This window comes from Cynocephalus volans, chromosome 4 (assembly GCF_027409185.1).
Source record: "Cynocephalus volans isolate mCynVol1 chromosome 4, mCynVol1.pri, whole genome shotgun sequence".
NCBI lineage: Eukaryota > Metazoa > Chordata > Mammalia > Dermoptera > Cynocephalidae > Cynocephalus > Cynocephalus volans.
The window spans coordinates 60,205,124-60,217,436 of record NC_084463.1 but is presented as its reverse complement, the minus strand read 5'-3'; positions in this window follow the sequence as shown (position 1 = coordinate 60,217,436).

Here is a 12,313-nt window from a genome sequence, read left to right as displayed (position 1 = left end):
TATGCAGATTAACAATTTTTTATTATTTTATTGAAATTTCCATGAATGTTCAAGGAAATGGGATACAACAGTTTTTATTTCTTTCTTTTATCCCCCATCACGCCCCAGCTTCCCAATCATGGTTGACAACATTAATATTCTATCTTCTGCATTCTTACTCTTTTTCTCTGTGCAGATTAACAATCTTTTTATTATTTTATTAAAATTTCCATGAATGTTCAAGGAAATGGGATACAACAGTTTTTCTTTCTTTCTTTTATCCCCCACCCCCGCCAGCTTCCAAATCATGGTTGACAACATGAACATTCTATCTCCTGCATTCTTACTCTTTTTCTTTATGCAGATTAACAATCTTTTATTATTTTTTTGAAATTTCCATGAATGTTCAAGGAAATGGGATACAACAGTTTTTTTTTCTTTCTTTCATCCCCCACCCTCCCAGCTTCCAAATCATGGTTGACAACATATTATTGTATCTTCTGCCTTCATACTCTTTTTCTTTATGCATTTAACAATCTTGTCATTATTTTACTGAAATTTCATGACTGTTCAAGGAAATGGGATACAACATTTTCTCTTTCTTTCTTTCATCCCCCACTCCCCAAGCTTCCAAATCATGGTTGACAACATTAATATTCTATCTCCTGCATTCTTACTCTTTTTCTTTATGCAGATTACCAATCTTTTTAATATTTTATTGAAATTTCCATGAATGTTCAAGGAAATGGTATACAACACTTTTTCTTTCTTTCTTTTATCCCCCACCACCCACCACCTTCCAAATCATGGTTGACAACATTAATATTCAATCTTCTGTTCTTACACTTTTTCTTTATGTAAATAACAATCTATTTATTATTTTATTGAAATTTCCATGAATGTCCAAGGAAATGGGATACAACATTTTTTCTTTCTTTCTTTTATCCCCCACGCCCCCAGCTTCCAAATCGTGGTTGACAACATTAATATTCAATCTTCGGCATTCTTACACTTTTTCTTTATGCAGTTGAACAATCTTTTTATTATTTTAATGAAATTTCCATGAATGTTCAAGGAAATGTGATACAACATTATTTCTTTCTTTCTTTCATCCCGCACGCCCCCAGCTTCCAAATCGTGGTTGACAATATTAATATTCATTCTTCTGCATTCTTAATCTTTTTCTTTATGCAGATTAACAATCTTTTTATTATTTTATTGAAATTGCCATGAATGTTCAGGGAAATGGGATACAACATTTTTTCTTTCTTTCTTTTATCCTCCAGCGCCCCCAGCTTCAAAATCATGGTTGACAACATTAATATTCTATCTTCTGCATTCTTACTCTTTTTCTCTATGCAGATTAACAATCTTTTTATTATTGTATTGAAATTTCCATGAATGTTCAAGGAAATGGGATACAACAGTTTTTCTTTCTTTCTTTCATCCCCCACTTGCCCGCAGGTTCTAATTCATGGTTGACAACATTAATATTCTATCTTCTGCATTCTTACTCTCTTTCTTTATGCAGATTAACAATCTTTTTATTATTTTATTGAAATTTCCATGAATGTTCAAGGAAATGGGATACAACACTTTTTCTTTCTTTCTTTCATCCCCCACCCCCCCAGCTTCCAAATCATGGTTGACAACATAATACTGTATCTTCTCCCTTCATACTCTTTTTCTTTATGCAGATTAACAATCTTTTTATTATTGTATTGAAATTTCCATGAATGTTCAAGGAAATGGGATACAACAGTTTTTCTTTCTTTCTTTTATCCTCCAGCGCCCCCAGCTTCAAAATCATGGTTGACAACATTAATATTCTATCTTCTGCATTCTTACTCTTTTTCTCTATGCAGATTAACAATCTTTTTATTATTTTAATGAAATTTCCATGAATGTCCAAGGAAATGGGATACGAGATTTTTTCTTTCTTTCTTTTATCCCCCACGCCCCCCCAGATTCCAAATCATTGTTGACAACATTAACATTCTATCTTCGGCATTCTTACACTTTTTCTTTATGCAGATGAACAATCTTTTTATTATTTTATTGAAATTTCCATGAATGTTCAAGGTAATGGAATACAACAGTTTTTCTTTCTTTCTTTTATCCCCCACCACCTCCCACCTTCCAAATCATGGTTGGCAACATAATATTGTATCTTCTGCCTTCATACTCTTTTTCTTTATGCATTTAACAATCTTGTCATTATTTTACTGAAATTTCATGAATGTTCAAGGAAATGGGATACAACATTTTCTCTTTCTTTCTTTTATCCCCCACTCCCCAAGATTCCAAATCATGGTTGACAACATTAATATTCTATCTTCTGCATTCTTACTCTTTTTCTTTATACCGATTACCAATCTTTTAAATATTTTATTGAAATTTCCATGAATGTTCAAGGAAATGGTATACAACAGTTTTTCTTTCTTTCTTTTATCCCCCACCACCCACCACCTTCCAAATCATGGTTGACAACATTAATATTCAATCTTCTGTATTCTTACACTTTTTCTTTATGTAAATAACAATCTATTTATTATTTTATTGAAATTTCCATTAATGTCCAAGGAAATGGGATACAACATTATTTCTTTCTTTCTTTCATCCCGAACGCCCTCAGCTTCCAAATCGTGGTTGACAATATTAATATTCAATGTTCTGCATTCTTACACTTTTTCTTTATGCAGATTAACAATTTTTTATTATTTTATTGAAATTTCCATGAATGTTCAAGGAAATGGGATACAGCAGTTTTTATTTCTTTCTTTTATCCCCCATCACGCCCCAGCTTCCCAATCATGGTTGACAACATTAATATTCTATCTTCTGCATTCTTACTCTTTTTCTCTGTGCAGATTAACAATCTTTTTATTATTTTATTAAAATTTCCATGAATGTTCAAGGAAATGGGATACAACAGTTTTTCTTTCTTTCTTTTATCCCCCACCCCCGCCAGCTTCCAAATCATGGTTGACAACATGAACATTCTATCTCCTGCATTCTTACTCTTTTTCTTTATGCAGATTAACAATCTTTTATTATTTTTTTGAAATTTCCATGAATGTTCAAGGAAATGGGATACAACAGTTTTTTTTTCTTTCTTTCATCCCCCACCCTCCCAGCTTCCAAATCATGGTTGACAACATATTATTGTATCTTCTGCCTTCATACTCTTTTTCTTTATGCATTTAACAATCTTGTCATTATTTTACTGAAATTTCATGACTGTTCAAGGAAATGGGATACAACATTTTCTCTTTCTTTCTTTCATCCCCCACTCCCCAAGCTTCCAAATCATGGTTGACAACATTAATATTCTATCTCCTGCATTCTTACTCTTTTTCTTTATGCAGATTACCAATCTTTTTAATATTTTATTGAAATTTCCATGAATGTTCAAGGAAATGGTATACAACACTTTTTCTTTCTTTCTTTTATCCCCCACCACCCACCACCTTCCAAATCATGGTTGACAACATTAATATTCAATCTTCTGTTCTTACACTTTTTCTTTATGTAAATAACAATCTATTTATTATTTTATTGAAATTTCCATGAATGTCCAAGGAAATGGGATACAACATTTTTTCTTTCTTTCTTTTATCCCCCACGCCCCCAGCTTCCAAATCGTGGTTGACAACATTAATATTCAATCTTCGGCATTCTTACACTTTTTCTTTATGCAGTTGAACAATCTTTTTATTATTTTAATGAAATTTCCATGAATGTTCAAGGAAATGTGATACAACATTATTTCTTTCTTTCTTTCATCCCGCACGCCCCCAGCTTCCAAATCGTGGTTGACAATATTAATATTCATTCTTCTGCATTCTTAATCTTTTTCTTTATGCAGATTAACAATCTTTTTATTATTTTATTGAAATTGCCATGAATGTTCAGGGAAATGGGATACAACATTTTTTCTTTCTTTCTTTTATCCTCCAGCGCCCCCAGCTTCAAAATCATGGTTGACAACATTAATATTCTATCTTCTGCATTCTTACTCTTTTTCTCTATGCAGATTAACAATCTTTTTATTATTGTATTGAAATTTCCATGAATGTTCAAGGAAATGGGATACAACAGTTTTTCTTTCTTTCTTTCATCCCCCACTTGCCCGCAGGTTCTAATTCATGGTTGACAACATTAATATTCTATCTTCTGCATTCTTACTCTCTTTCTTTATGCAGATTAACAATCTTTTTATTATTTTATTGAAATTTCCATGAATGTTCAAGGAAATGGGATACAACACTTTTTCTTTCTTTCTTTCATCCCCCACCCCCCCAGCTTCCAAATCATGGTTGACAACATAATACTGTATCTTCTCCCTTCATACTCTTTTTCTTTATGCAGATTAACAATCTTTTTATTATTGTATTGAAATTTCCATGAATGTTCAAGGAAATGGGATACAACAGTTTTTCTTTCTTTCTTTTATCCTCCAGCGCCCCCAGCTTCCAAATCATGGTTGACAACATTAATATTCTATCTTCTGCATTCTTACTCTTTTTCTCTATGCAGATTAACAATCTTTTTATTATTTTAATGAAATTTCCATGAATGTCCAAGGAAATGGGATACGAGATTTTTTCTTTCTTTCTTTTATCCCCCACGCCCCCCCAGATTCCAAATCATTGTTGACAACATTAACATTCTATCTTCGGCATTCTTACACTTTTTCTTTATGCAGATGAACAATCTTTTTATTATTTTATTGAAATTTCCATGAATGTTCAAGGTAATGGAATACAACAGTTTTTCTTTCTTTCTTTTATCCCCCACCACCTCCCACCTTCCAAATCATGGTTGGCAACATAATATTGTATCTTCTGCCTTCATACTCTTTTTCTTTATGCATTTAACAATCTTGTCATTATTTTACTGAAATTTCATGAATGTTCAAGGAAATGGGATACAACATTTTCTCTTTCTTTCTTTTATCCCCCACTCCCCAAGATTCCAAATCATGGTTGACAACATTAATATTCTATCTTCTGCATTCTTACTCTTTTTCTTTATACCGATTACCAATCTTTTAAATATTTTATTGAAATTTCCATGAATGTTCAAGGAAATGGTATACAACAGTTTTTCTTTCTTTCTTTTATCCCCCACCACCCACCACCTTCCAAATCATGGTTGACAACATTAATATTCCATCTTCTGTATTCTTACTCTTTTTCTTTATGCAGATTAACAATCTATTTATTATTTTATTGAAATTTCCATGAAAGTTCAAGGAAATGGGATACAACAGTTTTTCTTTCTTTCTTTTATCCCCCAACAAGCCCCAGCTTCCCAATCATGGTTGACAACATTAACATTCATTCTTCTGCATTCTTAATCTTTTTCTTTATGCAGATTAACAATCTTTTTATTATTGTATTGAAATTTCCATGAATGTTCAAGGAAATGGGATACAACAGTTTTTCTTTCTTTCTTTCATCCCCCACTTGCCCGCAGGTTCTAATTCATGGTTGACAACATTAATATTCTATCTTCTGCATTCTTACTCTCTTTCTTTATGCAGATTAACAATCTTTTTATTATTTTATTGAAATTTCCATGAATGTTCAAGGAAATGGGATACAACACTTTTTCTTTCTTTCTTTCATCCCCCACCCCCCCAGCTTCCAAATCATGGTTGACAACATAATACTGTATCTTCTCCCTTCATACTCTTTTTCTTTATGCAGATTAACAATCTTTTTATTATTGTATTGAAATTTCCATGAATGTTCAAGGAAATGGGATACAACAGTTTTTCTTTCTTTCTTTTATCCTCCAGCGCCCCCAGCTTCCAAATCATGGTTGACAACATTAATATTCTATCTTCTGCATTCTTACTCTTTTTCTCTATGCAGATTAACAATCTTTTTATTATTTTAATGAAATTTCCATGAATGTCCAAGGAAATGGGATACGAGATTTTTTCTTTCTTTCTTTTATCCCCCACGCCCCCCCAGATTCCAAATCATTGTTGACAACATTAACATTCTATCTTCGGCATTCTTACACTTTTTCTTTATGCAGATGAACAATCTTTTTATTATTTTATTGAAATTTCCATGAATGTTCAAGGTAATGGAATACAACAGTTTTTCTTTCTTTCTTTTATCCCCCACCACCTCCCACCTTCCAAATCATGGTTGGCAACATAATATTGTATCTTCTGCCTTCATACTCTTTTTCTTTATGCATTTAACAATCTTGTCATTATTTTACTGAAATTTCATGAATGTTCAAGGAAATGGGATACAACATTTTCTCTTTCTTTCTTTTATCCCCCACTCCCCAAGATTCCAAATCATGGTTGACAACATTAATATTCTATCTTCTGCATTCTTACTCTTTTTCTTTATACCGATTACCAATCTTTTAAATATTTTATTGAAATTTCCATGAATGTTCAAGGAAATGGTATACAACAGTTTTTCTTTCTTTCTTTTATCCCCCACCACCCACCACCTTCCAAATCATGGTTGACAACATTAATATTCAATCTTCTGTATTCTTACACTTTTTCTTTATGTAAATAACAATCTATTTATTATTTTATTGAAATTTCCATTAATGTCCAAGGAAATGGGATACAACATTATTTCTTTCTTTCTTTCATCCCGAACGCCCTCAGCTTCCAAATCGTGGTTGACAATATTAATATTCAATGTTCTGCATTCTTACACTTTTTCTTTATGCAGATTAACAATTTTTTATTATTTTATTGAAATTTCCATGAATGTTCAAGGAAATGGGATACAACAGTTTTTATTTCTTTCTTTTATCCCCCATCACGCCCCAGCTTCCCAATCATGGTTGACAACATTAATATTCTATCTTCTGCATTCTTACTCTTTTTCTCTGTGCAGATTAACAATCTTTTTATTATTTTATTAAAATTTCCATGAATGTTCAAGGAAATGGGATACAACAGTTTTTCTTTCTTTCTTTTATCCCCCACCCCCGCCAGCTTCCAAATCATGGTTGACAACATGAACATTCTATCTCCTGCATTCTTACTCTTTTTCTTTATGCAGATTAACAATCTTTTATTATTTTTTTGAAATTTCCATGAATGTTCAAGGAAATGGGATACAACAGTTTTTTTTTCTTTCTTTCATCCCCCACCCTCCCAGCTTCCAAATCATGGTTGACAACATATTATTGTATCTTCTGCCTTCATACTCTTTTTCTTTATGCATTTAACAATCTTGTCATTATTTTACTGAAATTTCATGACTGTTCAAGGAAATGGGATACAACATTTTCTCTTTCTTTCTTTCATCCCCCACTCCCCAAGCTTCCAAATCATGGTTGACAACATTAATATTCTATCTCCTGCATTCTTACTCTTTTTCTTTATGCAGATTACCAATCTTTTTAATATTTTATTGAAATTTCCATGAATGTTCAAGGAAATGGTATACAACACTTTTTCTTTCTTTCTTTTATCCCCCACCACCCACCACCTTCCAAATCATGGTTGACAACATTAATATTCAATCTTCTGTTCTTACACTTTTTCTTTATGTAAATAACAATCTATTTATTATTTTATTGAAATTTCCATGAATGTCCAAGGAAATGGGATACAACATTTTTTCTTTCTTTCTTTTATCCCCCACGCCCCCAGCTTCCAAATCGTGGTTGACAACATTAATATTCAATCTTCGGCATTCTTACACTTTTTCTTTATGCAGTTGAACAATCTTTTTATTATTTTAATGAAATTTCCATGAATGTTCAAGGAAATGTGATACAACATTATTTCTTTCTTTCTTTCATCCCGCACGCCCCCAGCTTCCAAATCGTGGTTGACAATATTAATATTCATTCTTCTGCATTCTTAATCTTTTTCTTTATGCAGATTAACAATCTTTTTATTATTTTATTGAAATTGCCATGAATGTTCAGGGAAATGGGATACAACATTTTTTCTTTCTTTCTTTTATACTCCAGCGCCCCCAGCTTCAAAATCATGGTTGACAACATTAATATTCTATCTTCTGCATTCTTACTCTTTTTCTCTATGCAGATTAACAATCTTTTTATTATTGTATTGAAATTTCCATGAATGTTCAAGGAAATGGGATACAACAGTTTTTCTTTCTTTCTTTCATCCCCCACTTGCCCGCAGGTTCTAATTCATGGTTGACAACATTAATATTCTATCTTCTGCATTCTTACTCTCTTTCTTTATGCAGATTAACAATCTTTTTATTATTTTATTGAAATTTCCATGAATGTTCAAGGAAATGGAATACAACAGTTTTTCTTTCTTTCTTTTATCCCCCACCACCTCCCACCTTCCAAATCATGGTTGGCAACATAATATTGTATCTTCTGCCTTCATACTCTTTTTCTTTATGCATTTAACAATCTTGTCATTATTTTACTGAAATTTCATGAATGTTCAAGGAAATGGGATACCACATTTTCTCTTTCTTTCTTTTATCCCCCACTCCCCAAGATTCCAAATCATGGTTGACAACATTAATATTCTATCTTCTGCATTCTTACTCTTTTTCTTTATACCGATTACCAATCTTTTAAATATTTTATTGAAATTTCCATGAATGTTCAAGGAAATGGTATACAACAGTTTTTCTTTCTTTCTTTTATCCCCCACCACCCACCACCTTCCAAATCATGGTTGACAACATTAATATTCAATCTTCTGTATTCTTACACTTTTTCTTTATGTAAATAACAATCTATTTATTATTTTATTGAAATTTCCATTAATGTCCAAGGAAATGGGATACAACATTATTTCTTTCTTTCTTTCATCCCGAACGCCCTCAGCTTCCAAATCGTGGTTGACAATATTAATATTCAATGTTCTGCATTCTTACACTTTTTCTTTATGCAGATTAACAATTTTTTATTATTTTATTGAAATTTCCATGAATGTTCAAGGAAATGGGATACAACAGTTTTTATTTCTTTCTTTTATCCCCCATCACGCCCCAGCTTCCCAATCATGGTTGACAACATTAATATTCTATCTTCTGCATTCTTACTCTTTTTCTCTGTGCAGATTAACAATCTTTTTATTATTTTATTAAAATTTCCATGAATGTTCAAGGAAATGGGATACAACAGTTTTTCTTTCTTTCTTTTATCCCCCACAACCCCCCAGCTTCTAAAACATGGTTGACAACATTAATATTCTATCTTCTGCATTCTTACTCTTTTTCTTTATGCAGATTAACAATCTTTTTATTATTGTATTGAAATTTCCATGAATGTTCAAGGAAATGGGATACAACAGTTTTTCTTTCTTTCTTTTATCCCCCACCCCCGCTAGCTTCCAAATCATGGTTGACAACATGAACATTCTATCTCCTGCATTCTTACTCTTTTTCTTTATGCAGATTAACAATCTTTTATTATTTTTTTGAAATTTCCATGAATGTTCAAGGAAATGGGATACAACAGTTTTTTTTTCTTTCTTTCATCCCCCACCCTCCCAGCTTCCAAATCGTGGTTGACAATATTAATATTCAATCTTCTGTATTCTTACACTTTTTCTTTATGTAAATAACAATCTATTTATTATTTTATTGAAATTTCCATGAATGTCCAAGGAAATGGTATACAACATTTTTTCTTTCTTTCTTTAATCCCCCAGGCCCCCAGCTTCCAAATCGTGGTTGACAACATTAATATTCAATCTTCGGCATTCTTACACTTTTTCTTTATGCAGTTGAACAATCTTTTTATTATTTTAATGAAATTTCCATGAATGTTCAAGGAAATGGAATACAACTGTTTTTCTTTCTTTCTTTTATCTCGCACCACCTCCCACCTTCCAAATCATGGTTGGCAACAGTAATATTCAATCTTGTGCATTCTTACACTTTTACTTTATGCAGATTAACAATCTTTTTATTATTTTATTGAAATTTCCATGAATGTTCAAGGAAATGGGATACAACAGTTTTTCTTTCTTTCTTTTATCCCGCACAACCCCCCATATTCCAAACCATTGTTGACAACATTAACATTCATTCTTCTGCATTCTTAAACTTTTTCTTTATGCAGATTAACAATCTTTTTATTATTTTATTGAAATTGCTATGAATGTTCAAGGAAATTGGATACAACATTTTTCCTTTCTTTCTTTTATCCTCCAGCGCCCCCAGCTTCCAAATCATGGTTGACAACATTAATATTCTATCTTCTGCATTCTTACTCTTTTTCCCTATGCAGATTAACAATCTTTTTATTATTGTATTGAAATTTCCATGAATGTTCAAGGAAATGGGATACAACAGTTTTTCTTTCTTTCTTTTATCCCGCACAACCCACCAGATTCCAAATCATTGTTGACAACATTAACATTCTATCTTCATCTTTCTTACTCTTTTTCTCTATGCAAATTAAGAATCTTTTTATTACTTTATTGAAATTTCCATGAATGTTCAAGGAAATGGGATACAACAGTTTTTCTTTCATTCTTTTATTCCCCACCCCCCCAGCTTCCAAATCATGAATGAAAACATTAATATTCTACCTTCTGCATTCTTACTGTTTTTCTTTATGCAGATTAACAATCTTTTCTTATTTTATTGAAATTTCCATGAATGTTCAAGGAAATGGGATACAACACTTTTTCTTTCTTTCTTTTATCCCCCAACCCCGCCAGCTTCCAAATCATGGTTGACAACATTAATATTCTATCTTCTGCATTCTCTTTTTCTTTATGCAGATTACCAATCTTTTTATTATTTTATTGAACTTTCCATGAATGTTCCAGGAAATGGTATACAACAGTTTTTCTTTCATTCTTTTATCCCCCACCCCCCCAAGCTTCCAAATCATGGTTGACAAGATTAATAGTCTATCTTCTGCATTCTTACACTTTTACTTCATGCAGATTAACAATCTTTTTATTATTTTAATGAAATTTCCATGAATGTCCAAGGAAATGGGATACGACATTTTTTTCTTTCTTTCTTTTATCCCCCACGCCCCCAGCTTCCAAATCGTGTTTGACAACATTAATATTCAATCTTCGGCATTCTTACTCTTTTTCTTTATGCAGATTAACAATCTTTTATTATTTTTTTGAAATTTCCATGAATGTTCAAGGAAATGGGATACAAACAGTTTGTCTTTCTTTCTTTCATCCCCCACCCCCTCAGCTTCCAAATCATGGTTGACAACATAATATTGTATCTTCTGCCTTCATACTCGTATTCTTTATGCATTTAACAGTCTTGTCATTATTTTATTGAAATTTCATGAATGTTCAAGGAAATGGGATACAACATTTTCTCTTTCTTTCTTTTATCCCCCACTCCCCAGTCTTCCAAATCATGGTTGACAACATTAATATTCTATCTTCTGCATTCTTACTCTTTTTCTTTATGCAGATTACCAATCGTTTTATTATTTTATTGAAATTTCCATGAATGTTCAAGGAAATGGTATACAACAGTTTTTCTTTCTTTCTTTTATCCCCCACCACCCCCCACCTTCCAAATCATGGTTGACAACATTAATATTCAATCTTCTGGAACCTTACAATTTTTCTTTATGTAAATAACAATCTATTTATTATTTTATTGAAATTTCCATGAATGTCCAAGGAAATGGGATACAACATTTTTTCTTTCTTTCTTTTATCCCCCACGCCCCCAGCTTCCAAATCGTGGTTGACAACATTAATATTCTATCTTCTGCATTCTTACTCTATTTCTTTATGCAGATTAACAATCTTTTTATTATTTTATTGAAATTTCCATGAATGTTCAAGGAAATGGGATACAACAGTTTTTCTTTCTTTCTTTTATCCCCCAACACGCCCCAGCTTCCCAATCATGGTTGACAATATTAATATTCTATCTTCTGCATTCTTACTCTTTTTCTCTGTGCAGATTAACAATCTTTTTCTTATTTTATTGAAATTTCCATGAATGTTCAAGGAAATGTGATACAACAGTTTTTCTTTCTTTCTTTTATGCCGCACAACCCCCCAGATTCCAAATCATTGTTGACAACATTAACATTCAATCTTCTGCATTCTTAATCTTTTTCTTTATGCAGATTAACAATCTTTTTATTATTTTATTGAAATTGCCATGAATGTTCAAGGAAATGGGATACAACATTTTTTCTTTCTTTCTTTTACCCTCCAGCGCCCCCAGCTTCCAAATCATTGTTGACAACATTAATATTCTTTCTTCTGCATTCTTACTCTTTTTCTCTATTCAGATTAGCAATCTTTTTATTATTGTATTTAAATTTCCATGAATGTTCAAGGAAATGGGATACAACACTTTTTCTTTCTTTCTATCATCCCCCAACC